Raw genomic sequence first — 24666 nt, forward strand, 5'->3', positions numbered from 1 at the left:
AGCCTGCTCTAAAAATGTGCACTTGCAATCCATTCAGAGGGTTTCAAGTACAGTAAATACAAAATTAAGCATGGGACCAGTGATATACTGTTGATCCTCATCATTCATACATTCTGTATTTTTTAGTTCACCTACTCACTAAAATTTATGTGTAAACCCAAAAGCAATACTCATGATAGTTTCATGGTGATTCATAGACATGCAGAAAGGCAAAATACCTGAGTCTCCCAACATTCATGACCCCAGCTGAAGTTGAACAAGGCAACATTCTGCTTTATTCAGCTTTCATAATTATAAGAAAGTGCCCTTCTCAAGGTTTACTTAGTGCTGTGTTTTCCACATTTTTGTGCTTTTTGCTGATTTCACAGTGTAAAATGTCACCCAGATAGAGTGCTGAAGTGTTATCTGGTGTTCCTAAGCATAAGAGGGCTGTGATATGCCTTACAGAGAAAATACATGTGTTAGATATGCTTCATTCAGGCATGAGTTATAGTGCTGATGGCCATGAATCCAGTGTTAATGAATCAACAATATATATTTTTTAAAAATGTCTCTACAAGGATCTGACTTAAAAAAAAGGATTATATATTGATCAGTTCGGGAAATGTTGTGAGTACAGGCTTTCAAGTACAGAGGCTTACCCATGTATTTCCCCTATGAGCAGTGGTCAGTATTGACAACAACTAACAGACCATAATTATCGCAGATAACAAGGATCGACTGTATCTACTCAGTAGTAATGTGAATATGTAGGAAAGGAATCTTGAATGCACTCTGGGCTTACTCGCAGCACTTGAGGAAAAGGAATCTGCTTATACAAGGAACATTAAATTCTATTAACTGCTTTTGTTCCTGAGCTGCTCTTAACTGAGGAGCTGCTCTTGGTGGAGAAGCCATATTGGAAAGCAATCACAACTTCTCCACCAAGAAAGATTAGGACCCACTCAGAGAATAGCCACCCCTGGGTTGAAGGGAACTTCAGAGTCAGGAAGTTAAATAAGCTGGGAGATTAACTATAAACCCTCCTAGCTGTGACTTCTTGGAGGATCTTGAGGGTATTACAGTAAATGCCATATTAGAACACACCTGCTGTCTCCATTTGCTCACACAAGCTCCATCACACCAGGCCTGAGGAGAGGCCATCAGGAGTCAGTGACTCTCCTCTACCTCTACAGGCCTCATTTCATGTCAAGGTGGAAAATGGCATGAGAGCTAACATTTCTCTAACCATCCCTTCACAGAATAATGAAGCCCCTTTGGTGACTAATGGCTTAATCCTGTTCAAGGAGGACTAAAAGTTTGAAATAACCAACCAAAGTGTTGTAAATATTGACAAATTGATTGTAACCTAATCACATTTCCAAGGCAATGTCGTAAGATAACTTCCTCTTAATATACAGTTCTAGAGGATTGAAGAATAAGATGAAACAGCAACAATGCCCAAGAGGTTGGATTTGCACTATCTGGATTTTTCTGAAGTGTGTATTAGGTGTTTTATGAAAAGAATTTTCATAATTTTTGGTTTAATGCAAATAGTATCCTCTAAATATGTCACTTGAAATACAAAATCTATAAATAACTTACCAAACTCAACACCAAAAAAACAAATAATCCAGTGAAGAAATGGGCAAAAGACATGAATAGACACTTCTCCAAGGAAGACATCCGGATGGCCAACCGACACATGAAAAAAGGCTCAACATCACTCATCATCAGGGAAATACAAATCAAAACCACAATGAGATACCACCTGACACCTGTCAGAATGGCTAATGTTAACAACTCAGGCAACAACAGATGTTAGTGAGGATGCAGAGAAAGAGGATCTCTTTTGCACTGCTGGTGGGAATGCAAGTTGGTGTAGCCACTCTGGAAAACAGTATGGAGGTTCCTCAAACAATTAAAAATAGAACTATCCCACGACCCAGCAATTGCACTACTAGATATTTATCCAAGGGATACAGGTATTCTGTTTCAAAGGGGCACATGCACCCCAATGTTTATAGCAGCACTATCAACAATAGCCAAAGTATGGAAAGAGCCCAAATGTCCCTCGACGGATGAATGGATAAAGGTGTGGTCTATGTATATACAATGGAGTATTACTCAGCAATCAAAAAGAATGAAATCTTGCCATTTGCAAGTACATGGATGGAACTAAAGGGTATTATGCTAAGCGAAATTAGTCAGAGAAAGACAAATATCATAGGACTTCACTCATATGAGGACTGTAAGATACAAAAGAGATGAACATAAGAGAAGGGAAGCAAAAATAATATAAAAACAGGGAGGGGGACAAAACATACGAGACTCTTAAATATGGAGAACAAACAGAGGGTTACTGGAGGGGTTGTGGGAGGGTGGATGGTCTAAGTGGTTAAGGGGCATTAAGGAATCTACTCCTGAAATCATTGTTGCACTATATGCTAATTAACTTGGATGTAAATTTTAAAAATAAATTATAAATAAATAAATAAATAAATAAGTCACTTTAATACTCAAAAAGGAAAAAAAAAAGGTTTGTGGCTCTTAATTATATTATGTAATCCATATTAAAGGTACCAACTGTGAAATTTAGCTAGGATGAAAATTTCAGCTGTGGCTCTGTATTAATTATAAAACAAGGAGTCTCCGACAACAGAGAATACAAAAATGTTTAAGCTCTAATATCATTATGTTTTCATTGTGTCAATTCTGTGACATACAACAGTTCTGCTTAATATACAATCCCAGTCCAATTTCATAACTAATTACTTAAAATAGATCACATCTTTCTGCTCAAATTTAGAAAATATATGATTTAAAAACTGAAAACAGAACTTTAGAAATATTTTATCTACTTATAAAATGTTTTAAGATACAAATAATTCATGTATAACTATTAAAAAGCAATGTAGCAATGTGAAATCCTATTAAAAACATTGTTTATAAATTGGTTTTTGCACTAGCTTGTGTTCAGGTGGAATCGGCAATGCAATTGATATTTGTATCAATTAATCAACGTGTTTCTTATGCTTTTGAGCATTCTTAACACTAAACAAGCACTTGGTAGGAAGCCATAATTTTTTTTCTCAAGAAGTTTATAATCCTGGTGAAACATAAGAAACATGGAACAGAAGCACATATAAGCCCAAATCATGAGCTGCACTCAAGAAAGGAGAGGTAGAGTGAGATAAAATGGGCTTAAGAAATCTCTAGAAAAGCTTTCTTTTTTAAAATTCTTTTTTAATGTTTACTTATATTTGAGAGAGACGGAATGTGAATGGGGAAGGGACAAAAAGACGGGGAGACACAGAATGTGAAGCAGGCTCCAGGCTCTGAGCTGTCAGCACAGAGCCTGATGTGGGGCTCAAACCCACGGACAGTGAGATCATGACCTGGGCCAAAGTCAGGCGCTTAACCAACTGAGACACCCAGGCGCCCCTCTAGAAAAGCTTTCCGTACAAAACTACAGACTCAAGGGGATACATACAACCCAATGTTTATAGCAACATTATCAACAATAGTCAAATTCTGGAAACAGTCCAAATGTCCATCAACTGATGAATGGATGAAGAAGTTGTGGGGAGCACCTGGGTGGCTCAGTCAGTTAAGAATCCAATTTCAGTTCAGGTAATGATGTTGTAGTCCATGAATTTGAGCCCTGTGTCAGCCTGTGTGCTGCTGACAGCTTGGAGCCTGGATCCTGCTTCGGATTCTGTATCTCCCTCTCTCTCTGCCCCTCCCCTGCTCACGCTCTGTCTCTGTCTCTCCAATATAAAAAATAAACATTAAAAAATATTTTCTTAAAAAGTTGTGGCATATATGTGTGTGTGTGTATGAGAGAAATATATATATAAGAGAAAGAGAAAGATAAATACCATATGATTTCATTCATGTGTGAAATTTAAGAAACAAAACAGATAAACATAGTGGGGGAAAAGTAGAGAAGCAAACCATAATATAGACTCTTTAGAGAGCAAACTGAGGTTTGATGGAGGAGAGGTCAGTGGGGGGTATAGGTTAAATAGATGATGGGGATTAAGATGGGCACTTGTGATGAGCAATGCGTGTTATATGTAAGTGATGAATCACTAAATTCTCTACCTGAAAACAATATTACACTGTCTGTTAACTAACTGGAATTTAAATACAAATTTGAAACTACAAAAAAGCAAAAAAAGCTTCCTGAATAGAGCTAAGTATTTGTTTAATTAAAAAGTTAAAAAAAAAAAAAAACAGAGACAATTGATGTTTTAGATAATAGAAGCCAAATTACCAATTAGGAATCAGGAGGAGAGATGGGCTTTGTCCTTGGAGGAATAAGGAAAAATAAAGTAGACTGGGATTATGAGTGGAGATCATGGAGGACCTCAATAGCAACAGCAATGTAGACTTATTTGGCAAGAAATAGGAAGCCATCAGGAATCCTGACAAGAAGAATATCTCCACTTCTGTTCCTCTCCAATTCATCTTTCACACGAGTGTCATCTAAACATAAGCATGGTTATGAAATTTGGAATCCATATTTTGGCTATTACAAATAACACTGTAATAAATGATAGATTAATGTATATGTGGTATATGTACACAATGGAATATTACTCAGTTATAAAAAAGAGTGAAGTCTTGCTATTTGCAACAACATGGATGAACCTAGAAGGTATACTGCCAACTGAAATAAGTCAAACACAGAAAGTCAGGAACTGTTTCCTACAATTGTCCATAAATCCTTGCTTGAGCTAAACCCTGCCTCAATATCCAAACTTACTGTTCCACTTGCATCCTCACCAATCCCTACTGACCTCTCTTCAGTTACTTTAACATTCTAAACTAGAGACTCTAACACAAGTTGTTCTCTCTAATCTAGAACAACCTTCATTTTGCCATTCACAAAGCAAGCTCTTTATCACCCTTCAGATTTTAGCTTAAGGATGCTTTCTTTACTACTATATGTAGCCCCTAAACTCCATGCTTCACTCCGGTTATTACTCACTATCAAAACACCCTATTTACTTAATTCATGGAATTTAACAAAAGTCATACTATCTATTTACATTTTTATTTGCTTATTATCTAACTGCTTTGTGATACTGTAATTTCTATGGAAGTAGACAATATGTCTGCTTTCTCACCACTATATCCTCAAGTAACCTAGTAATTATATCTCAAACACTAGCACAGTTTCTGGTTCTGAAAGTTGATAAACTTCTAGCTATATCGATCAGGGGAAAAAAAAGACACAAATTACCAATTCAGAAATGAAAGAGAGGATATCACTTTAGATTCCATAGACCTTAAAGAATAATAAGTGAATATTACAATGTTATGTCTACAAATTTGATAACTTTGAGTTCAAGGACAGATTTGTGGTAAATCATGAATTAATAAACCTGACAAAGAAGAAATAGAAATTTTGAATAACCTCTTATCAATTACAGAAATTTAAATTGTAATTAAAAATCACCCTTAAAGAAAACTCCATGCACAGGTATCTTCCACAGTGAAATCTATAAACATTTAAGAAATAAATACCAATCCTTTCAGAAAATAGTAAGCTTATGTGTGTAAAAGTTCTGCATATCACTAATATTCAAGCACATATATTGTAGAGGTTGAGAACAGAGGCTTTGCTATCAGACTATCTGAATTTAAGTCCTAGATCTAAGGTCCCAGTTCCAAGTCCGAGATCCAAATCCCAGTTTCTTTATCTTTTAAAATAGGGGCAAATAAAAAACCCCAACTAATTATATTGTTGTGAAAATTAAAAGCAATAACAAAGGTAAAGCTCAATAAATGTCAACTGTTATTAGCTTATATCCCGAGATCTTATCAAATCCCTTAATAACACTGCAGAAAATAATTTGCCCCATAAAACACAGTAAAGTATAACCAAAAAAATTTAAACAATCCCTTTAGGCTCTTAATGATTCCATAATACATATGACAGAAGTCATTTACAAGGCTATTAAAATAAATTTTAACTCAAAAATAAACTCTACCATATATTAATTTTAACTTACTGTAGCATGTTAACTGTGTATTCGCCTAGTGAACTTTTTTAAGAGACTTTATTTTTTTAGAGAAGTTTTAGGTTCACAGCAAAATTAACAGGAAAGTACAGGTATTTTCCATATTACCCCTGCCCCTAGGCATTATCAACATCTCCCACCACAGTGGTACATTTATTAAAATTAATGAACCCATACTGACACTTCATAATCACCCAAAGTCCATACTTTATATTAGAGCTCACTCTTGGTGTACATTCTATGTTGGGACAAGCATATCATGACATATATTCATCATTATGGTATCACACAGAATATTTTCACTGCCTTAAACATCTTCTGTGTTCCACCTGTTAACCCCTCCCCGCTGACCAACCCTTGGCAACGACTGATCTTTTTACCCTATCCTTAGTTTTGTATTTTTTAGAATCCTGTATAGTTGGAATCATACAGTATGTAGCCTTTTATATTGGCTTCTTTTCACTTAGTAATGAGCATTTAAGTTTTCTCCATGTCTTTTCATGGCTTGATAGCTCATTTTTTTTATAGCACTGAATAACATTCAGTTGTCTGGATGTACTATAATTTATTCATTCACAGAGTGAGAGACATCTTTATTGCTTCCAGGTTTTGACAATGATCAGTAAAACTATTACAATCATCCCTGTATGGGGTTTTGTGTGGACATAAGTTTTCATCTCCTTTGACACCAAGGAGCACAACTGCTGGATGGTATGGTTAAAAGTTTGTTGAGTTTTGTAAGAAACCACCAAACTATCTTCCAAAGTGGTTTTACCATTTTGCATTCCCAGTAGCAATGAATGAGAATTCCTATCATTTCACATCCTCATCAACATTTCCTGTTGTCAGTGTTCTGGATTTTGGCCATTCTAATAGGTGTGTAGTGATACCTTACTGTCGTTTTGCATTTCTCTGATATAGGATGTGGAGCCATCTTTTCATATACATATTTGCAGTATGTATATCTTCTTGGTGAGGTGTCAAGATCTTCGGCTTCTTTTTAAAATCTATTTGTTTGTTTTCTTATTGTTGAATTTTAGAGTTTTTTTGTATATTTTGGATTATAGTCCTTTATCAGATGTGTCTTTTACAAATATTTTCTCCCAGTCCGTGACTTGTCTTCTCATTCTCTTGATACTGACTTTCTCAGAGAAGTCTCTTTTTTAATTAAAGCATAATTAACATACAATGTTATATTAGTTTCAGGTGTAAATATATTGATTCAACAATACATTAGTGCTTACAACAATAAGTGTAGTCACTGTCTGTTACCATGCAAAATTATTGACAATATTCTCAATGTTGTATTTTTCATCTCCATGACTTACTTACTTTATAACTGGAAGTTTGTACATCTAATCCCCTTCACCTGTTTCATCCATGCTCCCCACCTTCCTCTCCTAAAGCAGCCACCAGTTTGTTCTCTGTATTTAAGAGTCTGGTTTGTTTGTTTTGCTTTGTTTTTAAGATTCCACACATAAATGAAATTGTATGGTATTTGTCTTTGTCTGTCTGACTTACTTCACTTAGTATAATACTCTCTGGGTCTATCCATGTTGTTGCAAATGCCAAGATTTCATTAGTATTTACGGCTGAATAATATTCTATTGTGTATATATACCACATCTTTTTTATCCATTCATCTGTCAATAAGCACTTGGGGTGCCTCCATATCTTGGCTATTGTAATAAACGCTGCAATAAACATAGGGGCACATATATCTTTTGAATTAGTGGTTTTGTTTTCTTTGGGTAAATACCTAGTAGTGAGATTACTGGATCATATGGTATTTCTATTTTCAATTTTTTGAGGAACTTTCATAGTGTTTTCCACAGTGGTTGCACCAATTTGCATTCCCACCAACAGTGCACAAGGGTTCCTTTTTCTCCACATCCTCCTCAACATTTGTTATTTCTTGTCTTTTTTATCCTAGACATCCTGACAAGCATAAGGTTATATCTCATTATGGTTTTGATTTGCATTTCCCTGATGATTAGTGATGCTGAACATCTTTCCATGTGTCTATTGGCTAACTATATGTCTTCTTTGGAAAAATTTCTATTCAAATCCTTGGCCCATTTTTTAATCATATTGGTTTTTTGGTGTTGAATTGTGTTAAGTTCTTTATATAGTTTACATACTAACTCCTTATCAAATATATTATTTGCAAATATCTTCTCCCATTCAGTACATTGCCTATTTTGTTGGTTTCCTTCACTGTGCAAAAGCTTTTAATTTTGATATAGTCCTAACAGTTTATTTTGCTTTTAGTTCCCTTGCCTCCAAAGACATATCTAGAAAAATGTTGCCAAGGCCACTGTTTCTTTCTAGGAGTTTTATTGTTTCAGGTCTCACATTTAGGTCTTCAATCCATTTTGAATTTATTTGTGTGTACGGTATAAGAAAGTGGTCTAGTTTCATTCTTTTCCATGTAGGTGTCCAGTCAAGTTTTATTATCTTTCTCAGATAAGAATTTTCTTTCTTGGATCATGTCTTTGGTGTTGTATCTTAATTAATGAACTTTTTTTTTGAGAGAGAGAGAGAGAGAGAGAGAGAGAGAGAGAGAGAGAGAGAGAGAAAACACACAAGCCAGGGAGGGACAGAGAGAGAGCATGAGAATCCCAAGCAGGCATCGCATGGTCAGTGTAGAGCCTGATGCAGGGCTCAGTGTCATGAACCATGAGATCATGATCTGAGCTGAAATCAAGATGCTTAACCAATTGAGCCACCCAGTCATTGCAAAATTAATTAACTTCTTACACTTCTTCAAAATGTGTTTAAAATCTGAAAATAAATCCATATTGAGATACAAATGTTGAGCAGTGAGCTAGACATTCACTAAGGAAGTAGAGAAATGTATAAAGTCAATATGACTTAAAATATTCCCCAGCACTGCCCTAATCATTGCATACCAGAGATGGGGCACAAGCTTGGGCTGGATAGTTCACTTGTTAAGAATTGGCAGGTGAGAGCCAGCAGTAAGCAACACTGCTCACAGCCAGGGAAATAATCACCTTGGGGGTCAGGGAACTACTACTCAGCATACCACCCCCAAAGTAATTTTTCTTGATATATTGTTAGATTTGCCTCATTTTTTAAAGTAATAAATTTCCAAGTGTTACAAATTCTAGTCCCAAGTGTGAAGAGAATACAAAAAAGGTAATTGCAGGAGAAAAGAAAAGCAAATACTTTAAAGCTGTTGATAAATCTACCTTTTAGAGCTTATAAGTATCAAAATCACTTAAAATAGCAAAAATTGAGTAACCTGTGTTTATGGAAGCACAATTGTTTATTATAAGTAAAGCAATTCAATCAAAAAGATTTTTCTGTCAAGCACCATAAGTTGTTACATTTTTCAACAACACTGGAAGAATCTAGCATGTCACCACATTGCTCTTATATTACCTTGGTGCTCTGTAAAAAATGGCGGTTAACTCGAGAAGCAGAGTGTAGGTGGTCCAAGCTGAAGCTCTGAGACCATACCTAGCCTTTAGCACAGAAAATGACCTTAAAAGCACACACCCCATGGGACCTCCTCTATGTAGACACGTTACTTCCAATATCTATATTGAAGAGCTAATTTATATAAAATATCTTTTTATTAAGAAATATTTCTAGGAGAGTAATCATTTAAAATTAGATACTCAATGTTATTTATTATAGTTTTCATCCTGACATTTTCTTATTTAAACTAAGGCAAAATATATTTCCCATGTTACAAATACACAAGAAAACAAATACTCTTGTTCTTCAGTGATTAATAATAAAGACAATAAAGACTACAAAGGGAGAACATGACCTGATTTTTAATCGGATTTTGTGAATTAATAACTTACTGATAGAGTCAAAATTTGAACTGATTTGAAGATATAATCTTAACATTTCTCTAAATGAAAAAAAAAATGAAAAGTTACATGAAAAGTTACAATGTAACACCTAAGCTGTGGTATAGATTGCACTTTTTCTACAAAAGAATATTTATTTGCTATATAGAGAGCTATAATCATAACATAGGTTGCTAAAATAAAAAGCATGACATTTACAAACATAAACACTAGAATAGGTTACAGGGATTATTGTGTGTATACTAGGAAATGTAAACAAAGAGACATACTTATTAGGAATACTAACTCCATATTTGATAAACCAAATTTCAATTATAAACCACTGGCTAATTTCAACTTTAAAGTAAAGACATTGTTTCAAATATACTGTGTAGATTATCTCATGTCTCATTTATGTTTTAGAAAATAAAAGGCTTTCTTGTTATTAATATTATTGTTGTTTCCTCAAGAGAAAGCTCATCCACCCACCCTGACACATAAAGGTCACTGACATGTGAAAGTCAATATGGAGACTGGCTTTCTGTAAATCAGATGAATGGTAATGAATGTCCATTCAGTCACTATAATATTTTCTTCCATTATGTGGTTATGCTACCATTTATATCCATTCTACTGTTACTGGACACTTAGAAGGTTTACAACATTTCTACCAAGAAAAATGCTATTGTGAATAATCTTATAAATGCCTCTTGGTACATATATGTGCAATATTTGTACTCTCAAAATCAGTACATAATAATGCCACATTCTTGCAAAATACTGTATTTTTCCACTTTTTAATTTTTTTTATCTGGTGGGCATGTACTGGTATTTCATTATATAAATATAATTTATATTTCCCTAATAACTGATGAGATTGAATATTGTATTTTCCTCACTATTATTTCCTCTTTTATAAAATAAAATAGTCCAGGGGCACCTGGGTGGCTCAGTCGGTTAAGCATCCAACTTCGGCTCAGGTCATGATCTCGTGGTTCGTGAGTTCAAGCCCCGCATCCGGCTCTGTGCTGACAGCTCAGAGCCTGGAGCCTGTTTCAGATTCTGTGTCTCCCTCTTTCTCTCTGACCCTCCCCCATTCATGCTCTGTCTCTCTCTGTCTCAAAAATAAATAAACGTTAAAAAAAATTTTTTTAATTAAAAAAAATAAAATAGTCCAATTATACCTTTGAATGTTTAAAATTAGAGTTACAAGACAAAATATTTCCCTTCCTCCTAATAATTATTTGGAGTATACTTTCCACTGTAAAAACAAAACAAACAAACAAAAACAGAATATTGAAAACTTATTTGTGCAATAGTCAATGCATATTTATTAATTTCCTACTATGTTCTAGGTGGCCTCTGGAGAAAAAAAATTCCCATGGTACCAGATAACTACCAGAAATTAGAAGATTACCACTCTTTAAAAAAAATGAATAATTAAAGTTTCCTCAAACTTCCACCATCTGCCCCAATTCTATCAAGAAAAGAGTAAATCTCTATTTAAGCCACATGGAAATTCACCTAGTATTATAAAACAAAATGTCAACTCAGAGAGAAAAGCATGTGAGGGCAGTGAAAACACTTAAGACCTATTTTCACTCCATTCTTTTTAAATTTTTTTTTCAACGTTTTTTTTTTTATTATTTATTTTTGGGACAGAGAGAGACAGAGCATGAACGGGGGAGGGGCAGAGAGAGAGGGAGACACAGAATCGGAAACAGGCTCCAGGCTCCGAGCCATCAGCCCAGAGCCTGACGCGGGGCTCGAACTCACGGACCGCGAGATCGTGACCCGGCTGAAGTCGGACGCTTAACCGACTGCACCACCCAGGCGCCCCTTTTCACTCCATTCTTAACGAAGTGCAGAAATGTATAAAATGAGTATGGCATAAAACATTCTCCACCCCCACCCCAGTCATATTGCATGCCAGAGAGGCCAACAAATTGGGCTGGACAGCTCACTCACTCAGTGAGTAAACATAACTTCTGAATCACTGTAGCTTACAACCTTTTCCACAACATTTCAAGTCTAACATAGACTATATTAATTAACTCCTAATAATAATAACTGGATTAATTTATTCTGTAAAAACTTCTTCAGTACCTACTGTATGCTAGAAACTACACGCTAGACATGGAATGAACAATGATGAGGAGACAAGTCCCCACCCTTTAGGGAGATTATAGTTTAATAATGAAAGTATAACATTTGGCCATGCAAATAAACCTATTCTGGTACTAAGACAATAATTTATATAGATGTCTACCGATAGAGGCTCAAATAGATAATTGTAGACTTTTACTTGGTGTATCAGAAAAGGCTTCACAGAGAAAGTTGAAAAGTGAATGGGGAGAGAGAGGTACAAAAAAAGGGGAAGAGCATTAGCACAAGCACATGAAACAGCAGCCCAGTAAGAGAACTACAGATGATTTGGCATAGGTGGGGTTTAGAGCACAATATAGAAGACAAGGGGGCCAAATAGTAAGGATCTGGTATAGCACTCTGGGGAGTTTGGAAACGTTATATGTATTTACATAGAACAACATACACATTGCATCAAAAAGGAAGGAGATTACACACTCAGAAGAAATCATTAAGAGGATTTTAATAAAGGGATTATTTACAGAAATATAGACAGGGTTGAGGGAAATCTACAGGAGAGTGAAGGATAAGTAGCTGGAACCAAGGACAGGTACAACAGGAAGTTGTTACTATAATAGGCCTGATGGCCCTAGGGAAAGGAGGGATCCTTGATATCTTGAAAGGGCTGTAGTTGTAGAAGGGCAGTTCTACTGCATTCGGTAGAAGGCAACAGACAACCTAGTCTATTTGGAAAGAAAAGATCCAAAGGAATAACTGACCTCACTCAGTCTGCTTCCATCCATTGTCACCTTCTAGTGTCTCCTATTGTACTAAATACAACCAGAAAAGATTCAGAAAGAGTGGCTGACACAATTTATAAAGTTCATCCCGCTGGCACAAAGAGCAGAGTGGAAAAGAATGAAGACGTGTGTATGAGTGTGTTTGTGTGAGTGCATGTGCATGTGTGTGTATCTCACCTACTATGTGCAAAACATTATACATTTATGCATTTCATATACACTAGCTCTTTAAGCTTCTTAAAAATCATGAGAACTAGATATATTTACCACCTCCTTAAAAATAAACATAGGTTAGATAAATTATTTATGATCACATATCTAGCAAGTTGTAAGCTGGGTTTTCAACTCAATACTTCTTGACAGGAATGATTTACTCTAAAAGTTGTTTTTTTCCCTTCAACCAAGAGCCAATATCACATAGTATTATGGTGAAACATTTGAGGCATACCATTAAAACAAAATACACTAAAAAGGTGATCACTGTTCACACAATTATTTATTTAATACTATTTTAATGCTATTTTTAATGCATTAAGATAAATGAAAACAAAATATATCTCTTTAAAAGAAGATAAATTATCATTATTCCTGGATAGTTTCATGACACAAATAATTAAAAGAACTCAATTCAAAATCTATTGGAATTAATAAGAGTTCAGTAAGGCAGCCAGTCATAAACATATATATAAACCTAGTTAAATAGCTTTCACATATACTTATAATATTTGGTTAGAAAATACAATGATATGAAAGTGGCTAAGATATCAGATCCTAAAACTTCCTGAAACAAAGAAAAAGTCATTTTTTTTTTTAATTTTTTTTTTTTTTCAACGTTTATTTATTTTTGGGACAGAGAGAGACAGAGCATGAACGGGGGAGGGGCAGAGAGAGAGGGAGACACAGAATCGGAAACAGGCTCCAGGCTCTGAGCCATCAGCCCAGAGCCCGACGCGGGGCTCAAACTCACGGACCGCGAGACCGTGACCTGGCTGAAGTCGGACGCTTAACCGACTGCGCCACCCAGGTGCCCCGAAAAAGTCATTTTTAATCTATTTGAGATAATGGATGCTAGCTAAATTTATTGTGGTAATCCTTACAGAACACATGTAAGTCAAGTCATTAGGCTATACAACTTAAATTTATACAGAAGACATTCTTTAACATTTTAGCCATTCTAATAAGTGTGTAGTGATATATCATGATTTTAATTTGCACTTCTCTAATGAATAATGATGTTGGTATTTTCATGTACATACTTGTGCTTAATATATATTCTTTGGTGAAATATTTATGCAAATATTTTGCACACTTTAAAAGAAAATGGGATGGGGCGCCTGGGTGGCGCCGTCGGTTAAGCGTCCGACTTCAGCCAGGTCACGATCTCGCGGTCCGCGAGTTCGAGCCCTGCGTCGGGCTCTGGGCTGATGGCTCGGAGCCTGGAGCCTGTTTCCGATTCTGTGTCTCCCTCTCTCTCTGCCCCTCCCCCGTTCATGCTCTGTCTCTCTCTGTCCCAAAAATAAAAAAAAAAAACAAAAAAAAAACGTTGAAAAAAAAATTTTTAAAGAAAATGGGAAAACAATTGCAAAAATATTAAGGTTTCTTTATATTTTATGTAAAGTCCTTTATTAGATACATGCTTTGGAAATACATTCCCAGTCTCTGGCTTATATTTTCATTCTCTTAACAGAGTGTCGCAAAAAGCAGAAATACTTAATTTTTATGAAATTTAACTTATTCAGTTTTCTTTTATGAGTCATGCTTTTGATGCTGCACCTAGGAAAGGTTTGGCAAGATTTGGCAAGAATGTAGAGGAACTAGAACTCTCATAAACTAATGGTGAGAATGTCTAGTGGTGCAAGAAATTTGGAAAACAGTTTGGCAATTTCTTAAAAAGTTCAACATGCATTAGCCATATGATCAAGATGTTCTAGTTCCAGGTGTTTCCTTAAAAGAAGTGAAGGCAAACACCCATGTTAAGACTTGGATATGAATGTTTATAACAGCTTTGTGTAATAGCCTAAAACCAGAAACAATCCAAATGTCCATAAATTGATGGATAGATAGATAAACTGTGGTGTGTTAATATAATGCATTACTATACATGGGGAAAAGAAGAATGAATTATTGATATAAAACACAACATGGATGAATCTCCAAATAACTGTGCTAAGTGAAAAAGCCAGACTAAAAAATAGTATATACTGTATAATTCCATTTATACACAATTCTAGAAAATGTAAACTCATCTATAGTGACCAAAAGCAGTTTAAGTGTTTGCTTGGAGACAGGGGGTGAGATATAAGAAAGGGGGTGGGAAGAAGAAAGAAATAGGGAAGTACACAAGGAAATTCTTGGGAATGATGGATATGTTCATTATCTTGATTGTGGTGATATTTTCATAATGAATACATGTGTCAAGACATTTCAAATAGTAAACTTTAAAATATGCATTTTATTATATGTAAATTATGCCCCAGTAAAGAGGTTACTAAAATGTGCTGTATATGTTATGTATACACATTTATACATATCTGTATAAAAATATATACATATTTTTTCCTTCTTCATTAGGTACTTGTCAAAATCTAGCATGACCTGGAAATATATATTGGGAAAGTATATATTTTGGGCAAAATCCTCTTGTGAAGATTTATTCTCCACTGCATAAATGGTACTATCTCCATATTATAGCCATAATACATATAAAGCTTTTTAGATCAACAATACATAATTAAAGCACAATAGAAAACATGGATAAAGGCTATGATCATATAGCTCACATCAACACAAATAAATACAAATAGTCAATAAGTGAATGAATACAAATAGTCAATAAATAAAGAAAAATTTAGCTCAAGAAGGAAGCAAAGAAATGAAAATTAAAATAATTATGTGATATCTTTTACTGTTGTTCTATGAAATTGAATTTTTTAAAGCTAATGTTCACTGCTAGGGACAATATTAATTAGTTTACCCTTTCCAAAAATAAATGTAGCTAAAAATATCAAGTGCCTTTATATTATCTGTCTTCTTTTACCTACCAATTATTCCATTTCAAGGAAATTACTCTAAATAACCAGAAATCTAATAATTGCTCTTAGCTGAAAAATCAGTTTCTATTGCTTTCAAATAAGAATTATAAATGCAAAAAAATAGGAACTGTAAAATTATTAAATTTGTTTGTAATATCAAATAGCAAAGGGTGAGAACGATATTTGAAAATTTTAGCCATAATAATTATCATTAAATACATAGAGAATAAATGCTTCAAAGAAGAATTCTAGCCAATATAGTTTTCAGGTCTGGCTTGATGACAAGGATCTAATGCAGAAGAAAGAGCATTGACCCATATGCTGATGGAATAACTTGCTGTACAGCAAGCCCAATGTAGTGGCTCATTTTGAAACTAAACACCACGGAGATCATGAGATAGAAAGTAGAGTTACAAACCCACCGAGGACCATAAAAGAATGTTGCAAACACATTATAGATTACTTACCACACTCTCTTTAGCCAAATCAAGGCATGCACAAGCCACAAGCATATCATGTCAACCCTGAATATTAAGAAACCAATTAAACCACTTTCTGCAAGAATAAATGTTTAATAGATTAAACAGAAAGAGAAACAAATAAGGAATTCTGTTCCAAGCTTTTAAAGACCACCAAATAGTTTACTATCTCTCTGCAATTAGACCCAGGATTTGACAGTTAAACAACAGTGACTATGCAGGCCTACACTCTACTAGAAACAGCCAAATCTCTCTAAGAGTTTCTAGATATAACATTACTTGGGTCTAGACTTGATTTCCTAAGTCTCTCCAAAATGGTTTTTTCATGCCATTAGATAACAACTCCCAGAGTACAAAAGCATCCTGCCCATATATAATGCACAATTTTATTATACAGAAGAAATTAAGATACTTTGTTTGATAAAGTTAGAAGTAACTTCATGATGACGTTGTCTGTGAGAATAATTACAGTAGGAAGGCAACTAATGTCCTTTGTAAGGGCATACATAAAATTTTTAACAAAAACTTGCATTTTTGTGGTAATTTCACTAAACAGTTGTTATAAGAAATATTTTTCATATTCTATTGTCTTATTATAATACAACACATGATAAAAAATCCCCATTAGAGTCATTCCATTCTGATCTCTCAGTGCATGATGTCTGCTTTCTATTGCACTTATAAATCTAATAAGTATTTATAACAAATATTTAGTAAAATATTTCCATGAAAAAAATATTCTAACTTGAAATGCAAAAATGAATAGCCACCCAAGACAAGAAGTCTTAGCTTTAACATTCACATCTATGTTGAAATAATATACACCATATTATGGACTTAATGTTTGTGTCCTCTCAAAATTTGCATGCTAAAATCCTAAGCCTCATTATTATAGTGTAAAGATGTGGAGCCTTTGGGAAATGATTAGGTGATTAAGAATGGAGTTCTCGGGGCGCCTGGGTGGCGCAGTCGGTTAAGCGTCCGACTTCAGCCAGGTCATGATCTCGGGGTCCACGAGTTCGAGCCCCGCGTCAGGCTCTGGGCTGATGGCTCAGAGCCTGGAGCCTGTTTCCGATTCTGTGTCTCCCTCTCTCTCTGCCCCTCCCCCGTTCATGCTCTGTCTCTCTCTGTCCCAAAAATAAATAAATGTTGAAAAAAAAAAATAAAAAAAAAAAAAAAAAAAAAGAATGGAGTCCTCATGAATAGGATTAGTGTCTGTGATATTGTGATTTATAAGAAATATATATTTGGTCATTCATTTGATCATTCAAATGGCCAAATATATATTTCTCACACATATTTGATCTTTCTCCACAGTTCCGAGCTCACAGCTCCCAAACCCTTGGAATTTCCTTAGTGTTAAGATTGACAAAGGTGTCTTGTTAATGAAGTAACTTTTGCACCCCACCTGAGCATATGGGCTGGTTACCAAAGGAACCAACCATGTGATTGAAGTGTTGGAGCTTTCAATCCCCCCTCACTCCCAACCCTTCCCATCTCCCGGGAGGGGAGGGGGCCTGAAGACAGAATCAATCACCACTGGCCAAGGATTTAATCAATTGTGACTTTGTAATGAAGCCTCCATAAAAACCAAAAAGGACAGGGTTTGGAAAGCTTCCAAGTTGGTAAACAAGAGGAGATTTGGGAGATTTAGCACACCCTGAGAGGGCATGGAAGCTTCATGCCCCTTCCCACATACCTTGTCCTATGCATCTCTTTTATCTGACTGTTCCTGAGTTATATCCTCTTGTTTGTTTGTTTTGTTTCAAGTTTAATTTAAATTCCAGCTAGTTAACATATAGTGTAATACTGAGGAATATTTGGTGATGCATCACTTACATATAAACCCCATGCTAATCATAAGTGCCCACTTAATTTCCATCACCCATTTAGTCCATCCCCCACCCATAATAAACAAGTGATCAAAGAAATAAAATGTTTCTCTGAGTTATGTGAGCTACTGACGAAATTAATCAAACCCAAAAAGGGGGAAATAGAAACCTGTGATTTATAGCCTGGGCTTGTCATAAGCATGGGGGTAAGGGGTAGGAGGAGAGGTGATGTCTTGTAGTAGTGAACTCTTCATCTGTGGAATCTGATGCTATCTCCAGGTAGTGTTAGAATTGAGTTGAATTCTCGAACACCCTGCTGGTTGGTATGGGGAACCCCCACAACTCCACACATGGAAATTGAGTCTCAGAATACCAAATTTAGTGCCCTTATAAAGAGACCCCAAAGAGTTCTCTCCCGTTCCTTCATGTGAGGACACTGTAAGACAGCCATCTGTGAACCAAGAAGGCCCTCACCAAATACAATCTGCCTTGACTTAGACTTCCCAGCCTTCAGAATTGTGAGAAATAAATTTTTGTTGTTTAAAGCCACCCAGTCTATGATATTTCTGTTATAGCAACCCAAATTAACTAAGGCATCTGCACAGTGAAAAAAATAATTTTCACAAGCATTGTAATAGAAATACAATATGGTGTATTGTAAAATACAGTTTGCTTATTCCAAACAAAAGAACAGTATAAAAATAAAATTTTTAAAAATCCTAGTTAATTTGGGATGAAATAGTCATTGATGAAACTTTAGTATGAAAATATTACTGGCAACTTTGTAAACTAATGTAATATATCATAAATAATTAATAGACATTATTTATTCATAAACTATAAGAGAAATTTGCATATTCTTTCTTGAAGAAATAAAAAAAGGGACACACTTATTCTGAGATACAGGAATCCTTTATACTTCAAATGTAGCAAGCACATAGCAAAATCTTTTGTATAAAAACCTATCAAGATATGCAAGATTCTTTGGCAAAGGGAAGATGGAATTGTACAATGTACCGTGTATTATAGACTAAGTAATATACATGGAGCTTTACATTTTTAACTTTATTCAGGTTTCACAACAATGACCCTATAAGGTTAATAATTGTGCCCATTTGATTTTTTAATTTAATTTCATTTTAACCCCAATATAGTTAACATACAGTGTTGTATTAGTTTCAGGTGTGCAATATAGTGATTCAACAATTCCAGACATCACCCAATGCACATCCCAAGTTCACTCCTTCATCTAATTGTGCCCATTTTATAGATTTAGTAAATTGTGTATCAAGAGGTAGAAGTTCGCCCAAGATCACACAACCAGTTATTAGAGGAGTCCAGTTTAGAACCCAGGTCTCTGAGACTCCAGAGTCCAGGCATTTCACAATATGTGCATCCCAAATGTCACTTTGACTCTTACTATTATAGACAGACCAAGATTCAGTGCCTTACTCTTCTATAATATCAACCTACTGCCAAGGAATCTAATTTCTTTCTATCTTTTGCTAACTCATCTCCTAAACACAAATTAACTCTCTTCATTTAGTTCCTGTCTTATATCATACATGATCACTGTTTTCTGTCAAAAATGGAAATTACTTGTAATATTCTGACCATTCTTTATTTTTTCTTTTTTAAAATCTTTTTTAAGTTTATTTATTCTGAAAGAGAGAGAAAGAGGCAGAGAGAGAGAGAGAGAGAGGAAGAGAGAAAATCCCAAGCAGGCTCCTCATCATCAGCACAGAGCTGGATGCGGGGCTCGATCCCATGAACTATGAAATCAGGGCCTGATCCAAAATCGGGAGTCAGACGCTTAACTGACTGAGCCACTTAGGCACCCCACACCATTCTTTAATTAACCTATGTTCCCGTTTGGCTTGAAATAAACACTTTCTTTCCTACAGGTAAGTCCCCCCTCCCCAGTCAGTTTTCATCAAAACTCTGTATTTTTAACAGAATTAAACCCACACATTATTTTTCTCTCATCAGCATACAGCCTTAAAATATAGTTTGAGATTGTAATTCCTCATCTTATATGCCATTTCTTTGGAAAACAACAGTGTAAAAACCATATTGCATTTGGATTTCAAGCAGCCTGAATCTAAAAAGCAAAAATCCTCATGTCCTTCCAGGGAGCAATTCCTCTGAGTCATTCCTGAGAAGGGCTCTGCATCACTGCTCCACTGAAACATAATGATCTTCAGACGCCTCATTCTCTCAGAGGAAACATCTTTAATTGGAGAAAGTAGGAGAAAAAAACAATTGGGCCAAGTATTCTCAGAGGATCTTAAACTGCTTTTCACAGCTCATTTATAAGTTTGTCTCTTCTCTTACCCTTTCCACGACCCCCACAAATATATATGTATGTCACTTTTCTTTTCAGAAATTAGTCATTTATAAAGAAACCAATTATTTTTACCAAAGCAATCCATAATTGCATTTTAAAAGCTGGTGGTGTTACAGGCAGTGCAATCAAATACAAACATGTGAGAGTGTTAGATCATTTGTCCAGGATATTAGCTGTTAGTGCTCAAGTTGAGCAAAGAATCTGATGTGCTTCCAGGACTACCAATTGAAAACTGCTCATGTCTTAAAAAATTAAATAAAATCAAGTTCTATACGTAGAATTCAGGCTACTGTCATCTCTGAGAGAAATTCCACATAGCCTCCTGAGGTTACTCCAAATCTTCTGCACCCACAGTCAGCTCTCCACACATGACCTATTACTATTTAAACCATAATGTGTCACTCCCTTTTTGCCAGTCACACCTAGATAGAAAATCTATCATGACCTACAGGACTCTAGGTGATGATCCAGTTCCTGGTAACATCCAAAGCCTCATTTCCACCTTTTCCCCTCAATCATGCATTTTCACAGCACTGGTATTGTTGCTAATGTATTTTTTTCAATTTACAAAACATGTTGCCATTCTGGGCTCTCGCGTTGTCTGCAATGCACTTCTCCAAGATACTCGATTGGCTCGCTCTCTCATTTCATGAAATTATCTGATCAACGTCACCTTTCAGAGAAGAGTTTTCTGATCATTTTCATCATGCCCTATCCCCCTATTCTGCATTAGCTTTTCTCCCTAGCATTTATCACTAACTGATATAATACGTTATGTATTTATTATCTCTCTCTCTCTTACATTAGAATATAAGCTTCCATGAGGGTAAAGATATTGTGTGTTCACCACTGCGGTCCCAATACCAAGAACATTGCCAGAAACATACATAGAAGTTCAAAAGTATATGTTGAATTCATTAATTAATTGCTGCAAAATATTAAATCAGTAAAATTTATTTATAAATTAAAATTCCAAGTCATGTTTTAGTTCATAACTTTTGATGTTATTTATTCATAATCCATTTCCTCCTCCTTCTGAAATACTTTCTCTTTTGAAATGCTATCCCTTACCAATTGAATGTGAACTCAGTAAGAACTATCAATAAAAGTGTACTGCCCCCTCAGCAGTTATCTAAGGGATGGGTATAAAAACAAACTATAAAAATCTGGTTCCTTATCCCTGAAACTAAAGTGTGAGCCTAAAAACTCTCAAAATACTTGTAGCTGATTGAGTCCAGTGTTATATTTGGAGAAGACATGCAGAGGTTATCTAGTTCATATCATTTCCAGCATCTAGTAGTTCTTCTATTTGGGGAGCTACCCAATATTCTTCCATAGGCTTCCCCTCTCTCCCCTACCCTGTTTGTTTGTTTGTTTGTTTGTTTGTTTGTTTGTTTAAATTAACCAGAATCAGTTTCCGTTGCTTACAATCCAAACTCCTAACACACATGACAAGCGTATATTCAATCCAATATGCCTTAAAATAAAAAATTTAACAGAAAGTCCCCCAACCCTTTTATCTCTCTCATCTTTCTCTCTCAGTCGGTTCTCCACACACACTTTCCAATTACATAGCATCCTTTAGTTACTCAAACCCCACCTCTCTGGAGACATCTCCCAGACATGCCCTTTCCAATGATTTTAGTGTTTCAAATCATTTATCCTTCCTCTGATCTAGCATTGTTTACTCAAAACTGCTGAATTAAAATAGAAGTTATGTAATCAATATGATTAAGCCAAATCTTGCCAAGTTATCAATAATCAATAGCTTCTTAATCTTGCCATGCATATTTGCATTTCTTTAAAAGGAGGTTACTCAAAATTTATTTGTTTGTTCAAATTTCAGGCAGAATGACAAAGTGAAGAATTTTAGAAAGCATAAGGTAGCTACTCTTAAAAATGTATTCAATCATATCACTAAAGCAGCCCATTGATCTGCTCATGGTTCAATTACAGATAAAGAAAGACATGACAACTTATCCATCAATAAACAGATTTTAGTTGAACTACTTTTGTGACTACATAAAGCATATAGCCCCACTGCAAATGTTGACTGAGTCACAGAGACTTATGATGTTACTAAATATGGCTAACATATCCTAAGCACCCCCTCTATCCCGGATACCTGAGTTTTGGGGACAAAACCAATGATTCATTTCTAACCAATATAATATGACAAAGGTAATAGGAGATCCAGGTCACTGATTAGATTATACAAAACTTCATCTTAGCACAATAGGAGAAAGAGAGACTCTCCCTTGCTGGCTTTGAATATTTAAACTTCCATGCTGTGGGAAGGCCTGAGAGAGGGTGATCCAGCAAAGATCTGTGGACCTGTAAGAGCTGAAATGGGCCCTCAACTGAGAGTCAAGAAGAAAGTAGAGACCTCAGCCCTACAACCACAAGGAATTGAATTCTTCCAACAACACCCATAAGCTTGGAAGAAGATCTCATGCTCCAGAAAGGAGTGTAGCCCTACAAACATTTTGATTGAAGCCTTGTGAGACATGAGCAGAGGACCCAGCTAAGCCTTGCCCAGAAAGATAATAAATGGATGTTGTTTTAAGTCATTACATTTATGCTAATTTGTTAAACAGTAATGGAAAATGAATACACTAGTGTACCAATGAAACAAGAAGAAAAATGCATGTCTGTAGAAGAACAAATATAGATTGTGGATTTAGCACATGCAATGCTCTTTTATTACTAGCTGATCATGTCCACTTCAAAGGTTGATATGAGGAAGAATCAGAATTTTATGTATAGAAATTAAGGCTTTGTGTGAATATTAAACATAAAAGTGAGTTCCCCTCTCATTTACTCTGCCATTATGTCTCAGTGAGTAACACAGCCCCACCCATTGACAGCAGTCAAGACCTGCTACCTTCATTCTGAAGAGTCATACTTGGCCAATTCCGAGCCACTGAAAGTGGGAGCTTGATGTTATTTCAGGATCTCCTCTACCTACCCATCCATTCTCTCACATGTGAGCGAGGGGGTAGATTCTGGAAATTGCCACCATCCCAACATCTATTGTCCAGGGTATTTGGAGATTGGTTGTTAAATGGACTCCATGAAGGTCCACATAAGAATGCAGCAGTAGATCCTTTGTCTATTCTACTTTGTGTTTGGATATCCTTCTACCGTAGTACCTTCTTTAGTCTATTGCTAAGGTGGTACAGGGTTTTTATCTATTTGTAGTTTCCATCCTGACTTCAACCTAGATTTACCTTAGTATTTCAACACTTTGCCAGGGAACCATAGCTGCTCAGGCTCCTCTTGCAGCTTATAAGAACTTTGTTTTCTTGAAAGTGCTACCTTGTTATTTTCAGAAAGACAGAGATTACCCCATTGAAAATCCTCCAGCCCAGTACAATTTGAAATCATAGGTGAGTGACTCACAGGCTTCTAGACACTTAAAAAAATTTAATCCAATACAATTTTTGTCAGCATTATGGTTTAATGGAATGAAAGTGGCTATAACTCCAGTAACTTTGAGTGCTTTAGTGATTTTATACCAAAGCATATTTTTAACATATTCACTGAACACATTCTCATTAAATTTTCTATTTTTACAGCTTACCAGTTTAATTATACCCATGTATGGCAGGTGGTTATGATTTCCTTCTCCACAATTCCCTCACACCTACTTTCTTATAAAGAGACTAGTAATTGCTATGTTTATTTCATTGTTGATGCTGTAAGTAAAAGCATCAGAAATTTGACTATTCTCAAATTTCCTGGAAACTCTGACCGACCATATTTTCTCAAATTTGCAATGACAATTTTCAAGAAAAGTGCTTATAGCATTGAATTCTTAGTGTATTCCTACAAATATAAATGCCAGATTTTTATTTTCTCATTCTATGCTACTGTTTTTTTCTTTCAGGCACAATTCTAGTCTTGACACTTTCCTGTTCATTTTGTTTGTGTTGTCAATCAGTATTCCATTATCACATTTTCCCATGGTCTCATTTCAACTTTAATTTCATTCACAAATCCAATACCATATCTGGTAACCAGCCTCCACCCAGATTTAATCCCTCCTCTCTCCTTCTCCCTCTCCTTCAGGGAGGAGGTGCAAATCATGGTGCAAAGTGTTCCAAGAAGTTAAAAAGAATATGAGATAAGTTTATATAATGGCTGTGCAATGGAGAAGACAGTTTAAATTCTGTGAAGAGCTGACAAAACAAAAACTGATGAAATCTTAAACATAATTTTGATTTAATACAATCAGTAAATAACACCTATTTTGC

General features: G+C 35.4%; 1 protein-coding gene across 1 annotated transcript in view; it reads right to left on the bottom strand.

Moving 5' to 3' along the window:
- Positions 1-24666, bottom strand: part of CNBD1 (cyclic nucleotide binding domain containing 1) — a 397689-nt gene that overhangs the window by 312779 nt on the left and 60244 nt on the right. The gene's annotated exons all lie outside the window — the stretch shown is intronic.

This window comes from Lynx canadensis, chromosome F2 (genome assembly GCF_007474595.2).
Source record: "Lynx canadensis isolate LIC74 chromosome F2, mLynCan4.pri.v2, whole genome shotgun sequence".
Taxonomy (NCBI): Eukaryota; Metazoa; Chordata; class Mammalia; order Carnivora; family Felidae; genus Lynx; species Lynx canadensis.